Source organism: Channa argus, unplaced genomic scaffold, assembly GCF_033026475.1.
Source record: "Channa argus isolate prfri unplaced genomic scaffold, Channa argus male v1.0 Contig034, whole genome shotgun sequence".
In the NCBI taxonomy this organism is placed as follows: Eukaryota; Metazoa; Chordata; class Actinopteri; order Anabantiformes; family Channidae; genus Channa; species Channa argus.
This window is the reverse complement of record NW_027125253.1, coordinates 313,485-332,005: the sequence shown is the minus strand read 5'-3', so window position 1 is coordinate 332,005 and position 18,521 is coordinate 313,485. Positions and strand designations below refer to the sequence as shown.

The 18,521-nt window shown below is 41.4% G+C and overlaps 19 pseudogenes; all 19 read left to right on the top strand.

Annotated features, from left to right (window-relative positions):
- Positions 1-132: 132 nt before the first annotated feature.
- On the top strand, positions 133-251 carry LOC137117186 (5S ribosomal RNA; annotated as a pseudogene).
- An 867-nt stretch (positions 252-1,118) lies between these two features.
- LOC137117292 (5S ribosomal RNA) lies at positions 1,119-1,237 on the top strand (annotated as a pseudogene).
- Positions 1,238-2,094: 857 nt separating this feature from the next.
- On the top strand, positions 2,095-2,203 carry LOC137117478 (5S ribosomal RNA; annotated as a pseudogene).
- Positions 2,204-3,070: 867 nt separating this feature from the next.
- LOC137117209 (5S ribosomal RNA) lies at positions 3,071-3,189 on the top strand (annotated as a pseudogene).
- Positions 3,190-4,057: 868 nt separating this feature from the next.
- LOC137117291 (5S ribosomal RNA) lies at positions 4,058-4,176 on the top strand (annotated as a pseudogene).
- Positions 4,177-5,043: 867 nt separating this feature from the next.
- On the top strand, positions 5,044-5,162 carry LOC137117401 (5S ribosomal RNA; annotated as a pseudogene).
- Positions 5,163-6,017: 855 nt separating this feature from the next.
- Positions 6,018-6,136, top strand: LOC137117185 (5S ribosomal RNA; annotated as a pseudogene).
- Positions 6,137-7,004: 868 nt separating this feature from the next.
- On the top strand, positions 7,005-7,123 carry LOC137117290 (5S ribosomal RNA; annotated as a pseudogene).
- Positions 7,124-7,990: 867 nt separating this feature from the next.
- On the top strand, positions 7,991-8,109 carry LOC137117400 (5S ribosomal RNA; annotated as a pseudogene).
- Positions 8,110-8,964: 855 nt separating this feature from the next.
- Positions 8,965-9,083, top strand: LOC137117183 (5S ribosomal RNA; annotated as a pseudogene).
- An 867-nt stretch (positions 9,084-9,950) lies between these two features.
- Positions 9,951-10,069, top strand: LOC137117421 (5S ribosomal RNA; annotated as a pseudogene).
- Positions 10,070-10,926: 857 nt separating this feature from the next.
- On the top strand, positions 10,927-11,035 carry LOC137117477 (5S ribosomal RNA; annotated as a pseudogene).
- Positions 11,036-11,902: 867 nt separating this feature from the next.
- LOC137117439 (5S ribosomal RNA) lies at positions 11,903-12,021 on the top strand (annotated as a pseudogene).
- An 856-nt stretch (positions 12,022-12,877) lies between these two features.
- Positions 12,878-12,996, top strand: LOC137117182 (5S ribosomal RNA; annotated as a pseudogene).
- Positions 12,997-13,864: 868 nt separating this feature from the next.
- On the top strand, positions 13,865-13,983 carry LOC137117428 (5S ribosomal RNA; annotated as a pseudogene).
- An 855-nt stretch (positions 13,984-14,838) lies between these two features.
- On the top strand, positions 14,839-14,957 carry LOC137117118 (5S ribosomal RNA; annotated as a pseudogene).
- Positions 14,958-15,807: 850 nt separating this feature from the next.
- On the top strand, positions 15,808-15,926 carry LOC137117207 (5S ribosomal RNA; annotated as a pseudogene).
- Positions 15,927-16,794: 868 nt separating this feature from the next.
- LOC137117289 (5S ribosomal RNA) lies at positions 16,795-16,913 on the top strand (annotated as a pseudogene).
- An 867-nt stretch (positions 16,914-17,780) lies between these two features.
- On the top strand, positions 17,781-17,899 carry LOC137117399 (5S ribosomal RNA; annotated as a pseudogene).
- Positions 17,900-18,521: the final 622 nt, after the last annotated feature.

The following is an 18,521-nucleotide window of genomic DNA, read 5'->3' as shown; positions in this document are numbered from 1 at the left end:
CCCTAGACAGGGGCGTAACAGACCAGTACAGTTATAGTACTTTGTACTTTGCCACATTTATCTTCTTCTTAGCAAGTGTCATGCATTCTGCTTCTCTAGCGTTTTTAAGATCTGTTGATGATGTCAAATGCAGCTTACGGCCACACCGCTCTCTAAGCGCCCGATCTCGTCCGATCTCGGCAGCCAAATAGAGCCGGGCCTGGTTAGTACTTGGTAGGAAGACCGCCTGGGAATACCAGGTGCTGTAAGCTTTTTTGCTTGGGTTTACGGGCAGCACAAGCTGGTGTTACTGCCTATTTATTCATAGAAATTGTTCTATATTTTCATCAAATTTTGTTCTTTCATTGCTGTTTTGCTACTTTATTGGTTTGCCAACCATCGTGCTTCATTACTAGTAGACCATGTTACGGTCCTGGCCATATGTGTTGTTTTTATTTTCTTGTTCTTATAGGTGCCCTGCCTGATTGGCCGGATTGGGGGGCAGTACAGGAAGCTGATTGGTCCATCCTACACTTGCTGGAGTTTTAAAAGTACGGTTCCCAACAGCTAGCGAGGCTCTTTCTGGCATCAGCACCTGTTTGCTGTTCTTGGTTTCCAAACCTTATTTAGCATTTTTGAATTGTTAGGTTTTGTGCCGTGGTTTTGTTTATAAATTGTGTATTTTGTAAATAGTATTAAATCTGTAGGGGTGGACTGCCATTTTCTTTTGATTGTTTTCTCTTGTTTTCACATTAGGGAGTTAGGGTTAGCGACTGTCTTTTGGTTTGTTTATTTCTATCAGGCTAGCTAGCACTTTCTGTGGGAAATGGCTTATTTTGTTTATTATGTTGGCCTTGGTTCGCCCTGAGTTGTAGTGTCATGTTTTGTTTGACACTTTCTTTCGTTTAAAATAAATATCATTCTGTTGGAACATCTCGATCCTGGATTTTGGTTTGGGGATCGGAGAGGGAACATGCTAATTTATCTTTGTATGTTGCACCCTGAGCCCCTAGACAGGGGCGTAACAGACCAGTACAGTTATAGTACTTTGTACTTTGCCACATTTATCTTCTTCTTAGCAAGTGTCATGCATTCTGCTTCTCCAGCGTTTTTAAGAGCTGTTGATGATGTCAAATGCAGCTTACGGCCACACCGCTCTCTAAGCGCCCGATCTCGCCCGATCTCGGCAGCCAAATAGAGCCGGGCCTGGTTAGTACTTGGTAGGAAGACCGCCTGGGAATACCAGGTGCTGTAAGCTTTTTTGCTTGGGTTTACGGGCAGCACAAGCTGGTGTTACTGCCTATTTATTCATAGAAATTGTTCTATATTTTCATCAAATTTTGTTCTTTCATTGCTGTTTTGCTACTTTATTGGTTTGTCAACCATCGTGCTTCATTACTAATAGACCATGTTACGGTCCTGGCCATATGTGTTGTTTTCATTTTCTTGTTCTTATAGGTGCCCTGCCTGATTGGCCGGATTGGGGGGCAGTACAGGAAGCTGATTGGTCCATCCTACACTTGCTGGAGTTTTAAAAGTACGGTTCCCAACAGCTAGCGAGGCTCTTTCTAGCATCAGCACCTGTTTGCTGTTCTTGGTTTCCAAACCTTATTTAGCATTTTTGAATTGTTAGGTTTTGTGCCGTGGTTTTGTTTATAAATTGTATATTTTGTAAATAGTATTAAATCTGTAGGGGTGAACTGCCATTTTCCTTGGACTGTTTTCACATTAGGGAGTTAGGGTTATCGATTTTCTTTTGGTTTGTTTATTTCTATCAGGCTAGCTAGCACTTTCTGTGGGAAATGGCTCATTTTGTTTATTATGTTGGCCTTGGTTCGCCCTGAGTTGTAGTGTCATGTTTTGTTTGACACTTTCTTTCGTTTAAAATAAATATCATTCTGTTGGAACATCTCGATCCTGGATTTTGGTTTGGGGATCGGAGAGGGAAAATGCTAATTTATCTTTGTATGTTGCACCCTGACCCCCTAGACAGGGGCGTAACAGACCAGTACAGTTATAGTACTTTGTACTTTGACACATTTATCTTCTTCTTAGCAAGTGTCATGCATTCTGCTTCTCTAGCGTTTTTAAAAGCTGTTGATGAAGTCAAATGCAGCTTACGGCCACACCGCTCTCTAAGCGCCCGATCTCGGCAGCCAAATAGAGCCGGGCCTGGTTAGTACTTGGTAGGAAGACCGCCTGGGAATACCAGGTGCTGTAAACTTTTTTACTTGGGTTTACGGGTAGCACAAACTTGTGTTACTGCCTATTTATTCATAGAAATTGTTGTATATTTTCATCAAATTTTGTTCTTTCATTGTTGTTTTGCTACTTTATTGGTTTGTCAACCATCGTGCTTCATTACTAGTAGACCATGTTACGGTCCTGGCCATATGTGTTGTTTTTATTTTGTCGTTCTTATAGGTGCCCTGCCTGATTGGCCGGATTGAGGGGCAGTACAGGAAGCTGATTGGTCCATCCTACACTTCCTGGAGTTTTAAAAGTACGGTTTCCAACAGCTAGCGAGGCTCTTTCTGGCATCAGCACCTGTTTGCTGTTCTTGGTTTCCAAACCTTATTTAGCATTTTTGAATTGTTAGGTTTTGTGCCGTGGTTTTGTTTATAAATTGTATATTTTGTAAATAGTATTAAATCTGTAGGGGTGAACAGCCATTTTCTTTTGATTGTTTTCTCTTTTTTTCACATTAGGGAGTTAGGGTTAGCGACTGTGTTTTGGTTTGTTTATTTCTATCAGGCTAGCTAGCAATTTCTGTGGGAAATGGCTTATTTTGTTTATTATGTTGGCCTTGGTTCGCCCTGAGTTGTAGTGTCATGTTTTGTTTGACACTTTCTTTCGTTTAAAATAAATATCATTCTGTTGGAACATCTCGATCCTGGATTTTGGTTTGGGGATCGGAGAGGGAACATGCTAATTTATCTTTGTATGTTGCACCCTGACCCCCTGGACAGGGGCGTAAAAGACCAGTACAGTTATAGTACTTTGTACTTTGCCACATTTATCTTCGTCTTAGCAAGTTTCATGCATTCTGCTTCTCCAACGTTTTTAAGAGCTGTTGATGATGTCAAATGCAGCTTACGGCCACACCGCTCTCTAAGCGCCCGATCTCGTCCGATCTCGGCAGCCAAATAGAGCCGGGCCTGGTTAGTACTTGGTAGGAAGACCGCGTGGGAATACCAGGTGCTGTAAGCTTTTTTGCTTGGGTTTACGGGCAGCACAAGCTGGTGTTACTGCCTATTTATTCATAGAAATTGTTCTATATTTTCATCAAATTTTGTTCTTTCATTACTGTTTTGCTACTTTATTGGTTTGTCAACCATCGTGCTTCATTACTAGTAGACCATGTTACGGTCCTGGCCATATGTGTTGTTTTTATTTTCTTGTTCTTATAGGTGCCCTGCCTGATTGGCCGGATTGAGGGGTAGTACAGGAAGCTGATTGGTCCATCCTACACTTGCTGGAGTTTTAAAAGTACGGTTCCCAACAGCTAGCGAGGCTCTTTCTGGCATCAGCACCTGTTTGCTGTTCTTGGTTTCTAAACCTTATTTAGCATTTTTGAATTGTTAGGTTTTGTGCCGTGGTTTTGTTTTTAAATTGTATATTTTGTAAATAGTATTAAATCTGTAGGGGTGGACTGCCATTTTTCTTTTGATTGTTTTCTCTTGTTTTCACATTAGGGAGTTAGGGTTAGCGACTGTCTTTTGGTTTGTTTCTTTCTATCAGGCTAGCTAGCACTTTCTGTGGGAAATGGCTTATTTTGTTTATTATGTTGGCCTTGGTTCGCCCTGAGTTGTAGTGTCATGTTTTGTTTGACACTTTCTCTCGTTTAAAATAAATATTATTCTGTTGGAACATCTCGATCCTGGATTTTGGTTTGGGGATCGGAGAGGGAACATGCTAATTTATCTTTGTATGTTGCACCCTGAGCCACTAGACAGGGGCGTAACAGACCAGTACAGTTATAGTACTTTGTACTTTGCCACATTTATCTTCTTCTTAGCAAGTGTCATGCATTCTGCTTCTCCAGCGTTTTTAAGAGCTGTTGATGATGTCAAATGCAGCTTACGGCCACACCGCTCTCTAAGCGCCCGATCTCGCCCGATCTCGGCAGCCAAATAGAGCCGGGCCTGGTTAGTACTTGGTAGGAAGACCGCCTGGGAATACCAGGTGCTGTAAGCTTTTTTGCTTGGGTTTACGGGCAGCTCAAGCTGGTGTTACTGCCTATTTATTCATAGAAATTGTTCTATATTTTCATCAAATTTTGTTCTTTCATTGCTGTTTTGCTACTTTATTGGTTTGTCAACCATCGTGCTTCATCACTAGTAGACCATGTTACGGTCCTGGCCATATGTGTTGTTTTTATTTTCTTGTTCTTATAGGTGCCCTGCCTGATTGGCCGGATTTGGGGGAAGTACAGGAAGCTGATTGGTCCATCCTACACTTCCTGGAGTTTTAAAAGTACGGTTCCCAACAGCTAGCGAGGCTCTTTCTGGCATCAGCACCTGTTTGCTGTTCTTGGTTTCCAAACCTTATTTAGCATTTTTGAATTGTTAGGTTTTGTGCCGTGGTTTTGTTTATAAATTGTGTATTTTGTAAATAGTATTAAATCTGTTGGGGTGAACAGCCATTTTCTTTTGATTGTTTTCTCTTGTTTTCACATTAGGGAGTTAGGGTTAGCGACTGTCTTTTGGTTTGTTTATTTCTATCAGGCTAGCTAGCATTTTCTGTGGGAAATGGCTTATTTTGTTTATTATGTTGGCCTTGGTTCGCCCTGAGTTGTAGTGTCATGTTTTGTTTGACACTTTCTTTCGTTTAAAATAAATATCATTCTGTTGGAACATCTCGATCCTGGATTTTGGTTTGGGGATCGGAGAGGGAACATGCTAGTTTATCTTTGTATGTTGCACCCTGAGCCCCTAGACAGGGGCGTAACAGACCAGTACAGTTATAGTACTTTGTACTTTGCCACATTTATCTTCTTCTTAGCAAGTGTCATGCATTCTGCTTCTCCAGCGTTTTTAAGAGCTGTTGATGATGTCAAATGCAGCTTACGGCCACACCGCTCTCTAAGCGCGCGATCTCGCCCGATCTCGGCAGCCAAATAGAGCCGGGCCTGGTTAGTACTTGGTAGGAAGACCGCCTGGGAATACCAGGTGCTGTAAGCTTTTTTGCTTGGGTTTACGGGCAGCACAAGCTGGTGTTACTGCCTATTTATTCATAGAAATTGTTCTATATTTTCATCAAATTTTGTTCTTTCATTGCTGTTTTGCTACTTTATTGGTTTGCCAACCATCGTGCTTCATTACTAGTAGACCATGTTACGGTCCTGGCCATATGTGTTGTTTTTATTTTCTTGTTCTTATAGGTGCCCTGCCTGATTGGCCGGATTGGGGGGAAGTACAGGAAGCTGATTGGTCCATCCTACACTTCCTGGAGTTTTAAAAGTACGGTTCCCAACAGCTAGCGAGGCTCTTTCTGGCAGCAGCACCTGTTTGCTGTTCTTGGTTTCCAAATCTTATTTAGCATTTTTGAATTGTTAGGTTTTGTGCCGTGGTTTTGTTTATAAATTGTATATTTTGTAAATAGTATTAAATCTGTAGGGGTGAACAGCCATTTTCTTTTGATTGTTTTCTCTTGTTTTCACATTGGGAAGTTAGGGTTAGCGACTGTCTTTTGGTTTGTTTATTTCTAGCATTTTCTGTGGGAAATGGCTTATTTTGTTTATTATGTTGGCCTTGGTTCGCCCTGAGTTGTAGTGTCATGTTTTGTTTGACACTTTCTTTCGTTTAAAATAAATATCATTCTGTTGGAACATCTCAATCCTGGATTTTGGTTTGAGGATCGGAGAGGGAACATGCAAATTTATCTTTGTATGTTTCACCCTGACCCCCTAGACAGGGGCGTAACAGACCAGTACAGTTATAGTACTTTGTACTTTGCCACATTTATCTTCTTCTTAGCAAGTGTCATGCATTCTGCTTCTCTAGCGTTTTTAAGATCTGTTGATGATGTCAAATGCAGCTTACGGCCACACCGCTCTCTAAGCGCCCGATCTCGTCCGATCTCGGCAGCCAAATAGAGCCGGGCCTGGTTAGTACTTGGTAGGAAGACCGCCTGGGAATACCAGGTGCTGTAAGCTTTTTTGCTTGGGTTTACGGGCAGCACAAGCTGGTGTTACTGCCTATTTATTCATAGAAATTGTTCTATATTTTCATCAAATTTTGTTCTTTCATTGCTGTTTTGCTACTTTATTGGTTTGCCAACCATCGTGCTTCATTACTAGTAGACCATGTTACGGTCCTGGCCATATGTGTTGTTTTTATTTTCTTGTTCTTATAGGTGCCCTGCCTGATTGGCCGGATTGGGGGGCAGTACAGGAAGCTGATTGGTCCATCCTACACTTGCTGGAGTTTTAAAAGTACGGTTCCCAACAGCTAGCGAGGCTCTTTCTGGCATCAGCACCTGTTTGCTGTTCTTGGTTTCTAAACCTTATTTAGCATTTTTGAATTGTTAGGTTTTGTGCCGTGGTTTTGTTTTTAAATTGTATATTTTGTAAATAGTATTAAATCTGTAGGGGTGGACTGCCATTTTTCTTTTGATTGTTTTCTCTTGTTTTCACATTAGGGAGTTAGGGTTAGCGACTGTCTTTTGGTTTGTTTCTTTCTATCAGGCTAGCTAGCACTTTCTGTGGGAAATGGCTTATTTTGTTTATTATGTTGGCCTTGGTTCGCCCTGAGTTGTAGTGTCATGTTTTGTTTGACACTTTCTTTCGTTTAAAATAAATATTATTCTGTTGGAACATCTCGATCCTGGATTTTGGTTTGGGGATCGGAGAGGGAACATGCTAATTTATCTTTGTATGTTGCACCCTGAGCCACTAGACAGGGGCGTAACAGACCAGTACAGTTATAGTACTTTGTACTTTGCCACATTTATCTTCTTCTTAGCAAGTGTCATGCATTCTGCTTCTCCAGCGTTTTTAAGAGCTGTTGATGATGTCAAATGCAGCTTACGGCCACACCGCTCTCTAAGCGCCCGATCTCGCCCGATCTCGGCAGCCAAATAGAGCCGGGCCTGGTTAGTACTTGGTAGGAAGACCGCCTGGGAATACCAGGTGCTGTAAGCTTTTTTGCTTGGGTTTACGGGCAGCTCAAGCTGGTGTTACTGCCTATTTATTCATAGAAATTGTTCTATATTTTCATCAAATTTTGTTCTTTCATTGCTGTTTTGCTACTTTATTGGTTTGTCAACCATCGTGCTTCATCACTAGTAGACCATGTTACGGTCCTGGCCATATGTGTTGTTTTTATTTTCTTGTTCTTATAGGTGCCCTGCCTGATTGGCCGGATTTGGGGGAAGTACAGGAAGCTGATTGGTCCATCCTACACTTCCTGGAGTTTTAAAAGTACGGTTCCCAACAGCTAGCGAGGCTCTTTCTGGCATCAGCACCTGTTTGCTGTTCTTGGTTTCCAAACCTTATTTAGCATTTTTGAATTGTTAGGTTTTGTGCCGTGGTTTTGTTTATAAATTGTGTATTTTGTAAATAGTATTAAATCTGTTGGGGTGAACAGCCATTTTCTTTTGATTGTTTTCTCTTGTTTTCACATTAGGGAGTTAGGGTTAGCGACTGTCTTTTGGTTTGTTTATTTCTATCAGGCTAGCTAGCATTTTCTGTGGGAAATGGCTTATTTTGTTTATTATGTTGGCCTTGGTTCGCCCTGAGTTGTAGTGTCATGTTTTGTTTGACACTTTCTTTCGTTTAAAATAAATATCATTCTGTTGGAACATCTCGATCCTGGATTTTGGTTTGGGGATCGGAGAGGGAACATGCTAGTTTATCTTTGTATGTTGCACCCTGAGCCCCTAGACAGGGGCGTAACAGACCAGTACAGTTATAGTACTTTGTACTTTGCCACATTTATCTTCTTCTTAGCAAGTGTCATGCATTCTGCTTCTCCAGCGTTTTTAAGAGCTGTTGATGATGTCAAATGCAGCTTACGGCCACACCGCTCTCTAAGCGCGCGATCTCGCCCGATCTCGGCAGCCAAATAGAGCCGGGCCTGGTTAGTACTTGGTAGGAAGACCGCCTGGGAATACCAGGTGCTGTAAGCTTTTTTGCTTGGGTTTACGGGCAGCACAAGCTGGTGTTACTGCCTATTTATTCATAGAAATTGTTCTATATTTTCATCAAATTTTGTTCTTTCATTGCTGTTTTGCTACTTTATTGGTTTGCCAACCATCGTGCTTCATTACTAGTAGACCATGTTACGGTCCTGGCCATATGTGTTGTTTTTATTTTCTTGTTCTTATAGGTGCCCTGCCTGATTGGCCGGATTGGGGGGAAGTACAGGAAGCTGATTGGTCCATCCTACACTTCCTGGAGTTTTAAAAGTACGGTTCCCAACAGCTAGCGAGGCTCTTTCTGGCAGCAGCACCTGTTTGCTGTTCTTGGTTTCCAAATCTTATTTAGCATTTTTGAATTGTTAGGTTTTGTGCCGTGGTTTTGTTTATAAATTGTATATTTTGTAAATAGTATTAAATCTGTAGGGGTGAACAGCCATTTTCTTTTGATTGTTTTCTCTTGTTTTCACATTAGGGAGTTAGGGTTAGCGACTGTCTTTTGGTTTGTTTATTTCTAGCATTTTCTGTGGGAAATGGCTTATTTTGTTTATTATGTTGGCCTTGGTTCGCCCTGAGTTGTAGTGTCATGTTTTGTTTGACACTTTCTTTCGTTTAAAATAAATATCATTCTGTTGGAACATCTCAATCCTGGATTTTGGTTTGAGGATCGGAGAGGGAACGTGCAAATTTATCTTTGTATGTTTCACCCTGACCCCCTAGACAGGGGCGTAACAGACCAGTACAGTTATAGTACTTTGTACTTTGCCACATTTATCTTCTTCTTAGCAAGTGTCATGCATTCTGCTTCTCTAGCGTTTTTAAGATCTGTTGATGATGTCAAATGCAGCTTACGGCCACACCGCTCTCTAAGCGCCCGATCTCGTCCGATCTCGGCAGCCAAATAGAGCCGGGCCTGGTTAGTACTTGGTAGGAAGACCGCCTGGGAATACCAGGTGCTGTAAGCTTTTTTGCTTGGGTTTACGGGCAGCACAAGCTGGTGTTACTGCCTATTTATTCATAGAAATTGTTCTATATTTTCATCAAATTTTGTTCTTTCATTGCTGTTTTGCTACTTTATTGGTTTGCCAACCATCGTGCTTCATTACTAGTAGACCATGTTACGGTCCTGGCCATATGTGTTGTTTTTATTTTCTTGTTCTTATAGGTGCCCTGCCTGATTGGCCGGATTGGGGGGCAGTACAGGAAGCTGATTGGTCCATCCTACACTTGCTGGAGTTTTAAAAGTACGGTTCCCAACAGCTAGCGAGGCTCTTTCTGGCATCAGCACCTGTTTGCTGTTCTTGGTTTCCAAACCTTATTTAGCATTTTTGAATTGTTAGGTTTTGTGCCGTGGTTTTGTTTATAAATTGTGTATTTTGTAAATAGTATTAAATCTGTAGGGGTGGACTGCCATTTTCTTTTGATTGTTTTCTCTTGTTTTCACATTAGGGAGTTAGGGTTAGCGACTGTCTTTTGGTTTGTTTATTTCTATCAGGCTAGCTAGCACTTTCTGTGGGAAATGGCTTATTTTGTTTATTATGTTGGCCTTGGTTCGCCCTGAGTTGTAGTGTCATGTTTTGTTTGACACTTTCTTTCGTTTAAAATAAATATCATTCTGTTGGAACATCTCGATCCTGGATTTTGGTTTGGGGATCGGAGAGGGAACATGCTAATTTATCTTTGTATGTTGCACCCTGAGCCCCTAGACAGGGGCGTAACAGACCAGTACAGTTATAGTACTTTGTACTTTGCCACATTTATCTTCTTCTTAGCAAGTGTCATGCATTCTGCTTCTCCAGCGTTTTTAAGAGCTGTTGATGATGTCAAATGCAGCTTACGGCCACACCGCTCTCTAAGCGCCCGATCTCGCCCGATCTCGGCAGCCAAATAGAGCCGGGCCTGGTTAGTACTTGGTAGGAAGACCGCCTGGGAATACCAGGTGGTGTAAGCTTTTTTGCTTGGGTTTACGGGCAGCACAAGCTGGTGTTACTGCCTATTTATTCATAGAAATTGTTCTATATTTTCATCAAATTTTGTTCTTTCATTGCTGTTTTGCTACTTTATTGGTTTGTCAACCATCGTGCTTCATTACTAATAGACCATGTTACGGTCCTGGCCATATGTGTTGTTTTCATTTTCTTGTTCTTATAGGTGCCCTGCCTGATTGGCCGGATTGGGGGGCAGTACAGGAAGCTGATTGGTCCATCCTACACTTGCTGGAGTTTTAAAAGTACGGTTCCCAACAGCTAGCGAGGCTCTTTCTAGCATCAGCACCTGTTTGCTGTTCTTGGTTTCCAAACCTTATTTAGCATTTTTGAATTGTTAGGTTTTGTGCCGTGGTTTTGTTTATAAATTGTATATTTTGTAAATAGTATTAAATCTGTAGGGGTGAACTGCCATTTTCCTTGGACTGTTTTCACATTAGGGAGTTAGGGTTATCGATTTTTTTTTGGTTTGTTTATTTCTATCAGGCTAGCTAGCACTTTCTGTGGGAAATGGCTCATTTTGTTTATTATGTTGGCCTTGGTTCGCCCTGAGTTGTAGTGTCATGTTTTGTTTGACACTTTCTTTCGTTTAAAATAAATATCATTCTGTTGGAACATCTCGATCCTGGATTTTGGTTTGGGGATCGGAGAGGGAAAATGCTAATTTATCTTTGTATGTTGCACCCTGACCCCCTAGACAGGGGCGTAACAGACCAGTACAGTTATAGTACTTTGTACTTTGACACATTTATCTTCTTCTTAGCAAGTGTCATGCATTCTGCTTCTCTAGCGTTTTTAAAAGCTGTTGATGAAGTCAAATGCAGCTTACGGCCACACCGCTCTCTAAGCGCCCGATCTCGGCAGCCAAATAGAGCCGGGCCTGGTTAGTACTTGGTAGGAAGACCGCCTGGGAATACCAGGTGCTGTAAACTTTTTTACTTGGGTTTACGGGTAGCACAAACTTGTGTTACTGCCTATTTATTCATAGAAATTGTTGTATATTTTCATCAAATTTTGTTCTTTCATTGTTGTTTTGCTACTTTATTGGTTTGTCAACCATCGTGCTTCATTACTAGTAGACCATGTTACGGTCCTGGCCATATGTGTTGTTTTTATTTTGTCGTTCTTATAGGTGCCCTGCCTGATTGGCCGGATTGAGGGGCAGTACAGGAAGCTGATTGGTCCATCCTACACTTCCTGGAGTTTTAAAAGTACGGTTTCCAACAGCTAGCGAGGCTCTTTCTGGCATCAGCACCTGTTTGCTGTTCTTGGTTTCCAAACCTTATTTAGCATTTTTGAATTGTTAGGTTTTGTGCCGTGGTTTTGTTTATAAATTGTATATTTTGTAAATAGTATTAAATCTGTAGGGGTGAACAGCCATTTTCTTTTGATTGTTTTCTCTTTTTTTCACATTAGGGAGTTAGGGTTAGCGACTGTGTTTTGGTTTGTTTATTTCTATCAGGCTAGCTAGCAATTTCTGTGGGAAATGGCTTATTTTGTTTATTAAGTTGGCCTTGGTTCGCCCTGAGTTGTAGTGTCATGTTTTGTTTGACACTTTCTTTCGTTTAAAATAAATATCATTCTGTTGGAACATCTCGATCCTGGATTTTGGTTTGGGGATCGGAGAGGGAACATGCTAATTTATCTTTGTATGTTGCACCCTGACCCCCTGGACAGGGGCGTAACAGACCAGTACAGTTATAGTACTTTGTACTTTGCCACATTTATCTTCGTCTTAGCAAGTTTCATGCATTCTGCTTCTCCAACGTTTTTAAGAGCTGTTGATGATGTCAAATGCAGCTTACGGCCACACCGCTCTCTAAGCGCCCGATCTCGTCCGATCTCGGCAGCCAAATAGACCCGGGCCTGGTTAGTACTTGGTAGGAAGACCGCGTGGGAATACCAGGTGCTCTAAGCTTTTTTGCTTGGGTTTACGGGCAGCACAAGCTGGTGTTACTGCCTATTTATTCATAGAAATTGTTCTATATTTTCATCAAATTTTGTTCTTTCATTACTGTTTTGCTACTTTATTGGTTTGTCAACCATCGTGCTTCATTACTAGTAGACCATGTTACGGTCCTGGCCATATGTGTTGTTTTTGATTTGTTGTTCTTATAGGTGCCCTGCCTGATTGGCCGGATTGAGGGGCAGCACAGGAAGCTGATTGGTCCATCCTACACTTCCTGGAGTTTTAAAAGTACGGTTCCCAACAGCTAGCGAGGCTCTTTCTGGCAGCAGCACCTGTTTGCTGTTCTTGGTTTCCAAACCTTATTTAGCATTTTTGAATTGTTAGGTTTTGTGCCGTGGTTTTGTTTATAAATTGTATATTTTGTAAATAGTATTAAATCTGTAGGGGTGAACTGCCATTTTCTTGGACTGTTTTCCCATTAGGGAGTAAGGGTTAGCGACTGTCTTTTGGTTTGTTTCTTTCTATCAGGCTAGCTAGCACTTTCTGTGGGAAATGGCTTATTTTGTTTATTATGTTGGCCTTGGTTCGCCCTGAGTTGTAGTGTCATGTTTTGTTTGACACTTTCTTTCGTTTAAAATAAATATCATTCTGTTGGAACATCTCAATCCTGGATTTTGGTTTGAGGATCGGAGAGGGAACATGCTAATTTATCTTTGTATGTTTCACCCTGACCCCCTAGACAGGGGCGTAACAGACCAGTACAGTTATAGTACTTTGTACTTTGCCACATTTATCTTCTTCTTAGTAAGTGTCATGCATTCTGCTTCTCTAGCGTTTTTAAGAGCTGTTGATAATGTCAAATGCAGCTTACGGCCACACCGCTCTCTAAGCGCCCGATCTCGTCCGATCTCGGCAGCCAAATAGAGCCGGGCCTGGTTAGTACTTGGTAGGAAGACCGCCTGGGAATACCAGGTGCTGTAAGCTTTTTTGCTTGGGTTTACGGGCAGCACAAGCTGGTGTTACTGCCTATTTATTCATAGAAATTGTTCTATATTTTCATCAAATTTTGTTCTTTCATTGCTGTTTTGCTACTTTATTGGTTTGCCAACCATTGTGCTTCATTACTAGTAGACCATGTTACGGTCCTGGCCATATGTGTTGTTTTTATTTTCTTGTTCTTATAGGTGCCCTGCCTGATTGGCCGGATTGGGGGGCAGTACAGGAAGCTGATTGGTCCATCCTACACTTCCTGGAGTTTTAAAAGTACGGTTCCCAACAGCTAGCGAGGCTCTTTCTGGCATCAGCACCTGTTTGCTGTTCTTGGTTTCTAAACCTTATTTAGCATTTTTGAATTGTTAGGTTTTGTGCCGTGGTTTTGTTTTTAAATTGTATATTTTGTAAATAGTATTAAATCTGTAGGGGTGGACTGCCATTTTTCTTTTGATTGTTTTCTCTTGTTTTCACATTAGGGAGTTAGGGTTAGCGACTGTCTTTTGGTTTGTTTCTTTCTATCAGGCTAGCTAGCACTTTCTGTGGGAAATGGCTTATTTTGTTTATTATGTTGGCCTTGGTTCGCCCTGAGTTGTAGTGTCATGTTTTGTTTGACACTTTCTTTCGTTTAAAATAAATATCATTCTGTTGGAACATCTCGATCCTGGATTTTGGTTTGGGGATCGGAGAGGGAACATGCTAGTTTATCTTTGTATGTTGCACCCTGAGCCCCTAGACAGGGGCGTAACAGACCAGTACAGTTATAGTACTTTGTACTTTGCCACATTTATCTTCTTCTTAGCAAGTGTCATGCATTCTGCTTCTCCAGCGTTTTTAAGAGCTGTTGATGATGTCAAATGCAGCTTACGGCCACACCGCTCTCTAAGCGCGCGATCTCGCCCGATCTCGGCAGCCAAATAGAGCCGGGCCTGTTTAGTACTTGGTAGGAAGACCGCCTGGGAATACCAGGTGCTGTAAGCTTTTTTGCTTGGGTTTACGGGCAGCACAAGCTGGTGTTACTGCCTATTTATTCATAGAAATTGTTCTATATTTTCATCAAATTTTGTTCTTTCATTGCTGTTTTGCTACTTTATTGGTTTGCCAACCATCGTGCTTCATTACTAGTAGACCATGTTACGGTCCTGGCCATATGTGTTGTTTTTATTTTGTTGTTCTTATAGGTGCCCTGCCTGATTGGCCGGATTGGGGGGAAGTACAGGAAGCTGATTGGTCCATCCTACACTTCCTGGAGTTTTAAAAGTACGGTTCCCAACAGCTAGCGAGGCTCTTTCTGGCAGCAGCACCTGTTTGCTGTTCTTGGTTTCCAAATCTTATTTAGCATTTTTGAATTGTTAGGTTTTGTGCCGTGGTTTTGTTTATAAATTGTATATTTTGTAAATAGTATTAAATCTGTAGGGGTGAACAGCCATTTTCTTTTGATTGTTTTCTCTTGTTTTCACATTAGGGAGTTAGGGTTAGCGACTGTCTTTTGGTTTGTTTATTTCTAGCATTTTCTGTGGGAAATGGCTTATTTTGTTTATTATGTTGGCCTTGGTTCGCCCTGAGTTGTAGTGTCATGTTTTGTTTGACACTTTCTTTCGTTTAAAATAAATATCATTCTGTTGGAACATCTCAATCCTGGATTTTGGTTTGAGGATCGGAGAGGGAACGTGCAAATTTATCTTTGTATGTTTCACCCTGACCCCCTAGACAGGGGCGTAACAGACCAGTACAGTTATAGTACTTTGTACTTTGCCACATTTATCTTCTTCTTAGCAAGTGTCATGCATTCTGCTTCTCTAGCGTTTTTAAGAGCTGTTGATGATGTCAAATGCAGCTTACGGCCACACCGCTCTCTAAGCGCCCGATCTCGTCCGATCTCGGCAGCCAAATAGAGCTGGGCCTGGTTAGTACTTGGTAGGAAGACCGCCTGGGAATACCAGGTGCTGTAAGCTTTTTTGCTTGGGTTTACGGGCAGCACAAGCTGGTGTTACTGCCTATTTATTCATAGAAATTGTTCTATATTTTCATCAAATTTTGTTCTTTCATTGCTGTTTTGCTACTTTATTGGTTTGTCAACCATCGTGCTTCATTACTAGTAGACCATGTTACGGTCCTGGCCATATGTGTTGTTTTTATTTTGTTGTTCTTATAGGTGCCCTGCCTGATTGGCCAGATTTGGGGGAAGTACAGGAAGCTGATTGGTCCATCCTACACTTCCTGGAGTTTTAAAAGTACGGTTCCCAACAGCTAGCGAGGCTCTTTCTGGCATCAGCACCTGTTTGCTGTTCTTGGTTTCCAAACCTTATTTAGCATTTTTGAATTGTTAGGTTTTGTGCCGTGGTTTTGTTTATAAATTGTATATTTTGTAAATAGTATTAAATCTGTAGGGGTGAACTGCCATTTTCTTTGGACTGTTTTCACATTAGGGAGTTAGGGTTAGCGACTGTCTTTTGGTTTGTTTATTTCTATCAGGCTAGCTAGCACTTTCTGTGGGAAATGGCTTATTTTGTTTATTATGTTGGCCTTGGTTCGCCCTGAGTTGTAGTGTCATGTTTTGTTTGACACTTTCTTTTGTTTAAAATAAATATCATTCTGTTGGAACATCTCGATCCTGGATTTTGGTTTGGGGATCGGAGAGGGAACATGCTAATTTATCTTTGTATGTTGCACCCTGACCCCCTAGACAGGGGCGTAACAGACCAGTACAGTTATAGTACTTTGCCACATTTATTTTCTTCTTAGCAAGTTTCATGCATTCTGCTTCTCCAACGTTTTTAAGAGCTGTTGATGATGTCAAATGCAGCTTACGGCCACACCGCTCTCTAAGCGCCCGATCTCGTCCGATCTCGGCAGCCAAATAGAGCCGGGCCTGGTTAGTACTTGGTAGGAAGACCGCGTGGGAATACCAGGTGCTGTAAGCTTTTTTGCTTGGGTTTACGGGCAGCACAAGCTGGTGTTACTGCCTATTTATTCATAGAAATTGTTCTATATTTTCATCAAATTTTGTTCTTTCATTACTGTTTTGCTACTTTATTGGTTTGTCAACCATCGTGCTTCATTACTAGTAGACCATGTTACGGTCCTGGCCATATGTGTTGTTTTTATTTTCTTGTTCTTATAGGTGCCCTGCCTGATTGGCCGGATTGAGGGGTAGTACAGGAAGCTGATTGGTCCATCCTACACTTGCTGGAGTTTTAAAAGTACGGTTCCCAACAGCTAGCGAGGCTCTTTCTGGCATCAGCACCTGTTTGCTGTTCTTGGTTTCTAAACCTTATTTAGCATTTTTGAATTGTTAGGTTTTGTGCCGTGGTTTTGTTTTTAAATTGTATATTTTGTAAATAGTATTAAATCTGTAGGGGTGGACTGCCATTTTTCTTTTGATTGTTTTCTCTTGTTTTCACATTAGGGAGTTAGGGTTAGCGACTGTCTTTTGGTTTGTTTCTTTCTATCAGGCTAGCTAGCACTTTCTGTGGGAAATGGCTTATTTTGTTTATTATGTTGGCCTTGGTTCGCCCTGAGTTGTAGTGTCATGTTTTGTTTGACACTTTCTTTCGTTTAAAATAAATATTATTCTGTTGGAACATCTCGATCCTGGATTTTGGTTTGGGGATCGGAGAGGGAACATGCTAATTTATCTTTGTATGTTGCACCCTGAGCCACTAGACAGGGGCGTAACAGACCAGTACAGTTATAGTACTTTGTACTTTGCCACATTTATCTTCTTCTTAGCAAGTGTCATGCATTCTGCTTCTCCAGCGTTTTTAAGAGCTGTTGATGATGTCAAATGCAGCTTACGGCCACACCGCTCTCTAAGCGCCCGATCTCGCCCGATCTCGGCAGCCAAATAGAGCCGGGCCTGGTTAGTACTTGGTAGGAAGACCGCCTGGGAATACCAGGTGCTGTAAGCTTTTTTGCTTGGGTTTACGGGCAGCTCAAGCTGGTGTTACTGCCTATTTATTCATAGAAATTGTTCTATATTTTCATCAAATTTTGTTCTTTCATTGCTGTTTTGCTACTTTATTGGTTTGTCAACCATCGTGCTTCATCACTAGTAGACCATGTTACGGTCCTGGCCATATGTGTTGTTTTTATTTTCTTGTTCTTATAGGTGCCCTGCCTGATTGGCCGGATTTGGGGGAAGTACAGGAAGCTGCTTGGTCCATCCTACACTTCCTGGAGTTTTAAAAGTACGGTTCCCAACAGCTAGCGAGGCTCTTTCTGGCATCAGCACCTGTTTGCTGTTCTTGGTTTCCAAACCTTATTTAGCATTTTTGAATTGTTAGGTTTTGTGCCGTGGTTTTGTTTATAAATTGTGTATTTTGTAAATAGTATTAAATCTGTTGGGGTGAACAGCCATTTTCTTTTGATTGTTTTCTCTTGTTTTCACATTAGGGAGTTAGGGTTAGCGACTGTCTTTTGGTTTGTTTATTTCTATCAGGCTAGCTAGCATTTTCTGTGGGAAATGGCTTATTTTGTTTATTATGTTGGCCTTGGTTCGCCCTGAGTTGTAGTGTCATGTTTTGTTTGACACTTTCTTTCGTTTAAAATAAATATCATTCTGTTGGAACATCTCGATCCTGGATTTTGGTTTGGGGATCGGAGAGGGAACATGCTAGTTTATCTTTGTATGTTGCACCCTGAGCCCCTAGACAGGGGCGTAACAGACCAGTACAGTTATAGTACTTTGTACTTTGCCACATTTATCTTCTTCTTAGCAAGTGTCATGCATTCTGCTTCTCCAGCATTTTTAAGAGCTGTTGATGATGTCAAATGCAGCTTACGGCCACACCGCTCTCTAAGCGCGCGATCTCGCCCGATCTCGGCAGCCAAATAGAGCCGGGCCTGGTTAGTACTTGGTAGGAAGACCGCCTGGGAATACCAGGTGCTGTAAGCTTTTTTGCTTGGGTTTACGGGCAGCACAAGCTGGTGTTACTGCCTATTTATTCATAGAAATTGTTCTATATTTTCATCAAATTTTGTTCTTTCATTGCTGTTTTGCTACTTTATTGGTTTGCCAACCATCGTGCTTCATTACTAGTAGACCATGTTACGGTCCTGGCCATATGTGTTGTTTTTATTTTCTTGTTCTTATAGGTGCCCTGCCTGATTGGCCGGATTGGGGGGAAGTACAGGAAGCTGATTGGTCCATCCTACACTTCCTGGAGTTTTAAAAGTACGGTTCCCAACAGCTAGCGAGGCTCTTTCTGGCAGCAGCACCTGTTTGCTGTTCTTGGTTTCCAAATCTTATTTAGCATTTTTGAATTGTTAGGTTTTGTGCCGTGGTTTTGTTTATAAATTGTATATTTTGTAAATAGTATTAAATCTGTAGGGGTGAACAGCCATTTTCTTTTGATTGTTTTCTCTTGTTTTCACATTAGGGAGTTAGGGTTAGCGACTGTCTTTTGGTTTGTTTATTTCTAGCATTTTCTGTGGGAAATGGCTTATTTTGTTTATTATGTTGGCCTTGGTTCGCCCTGAGTTGTAGTGTCATGTTTTGTTTGACACTTTCTTTCGTT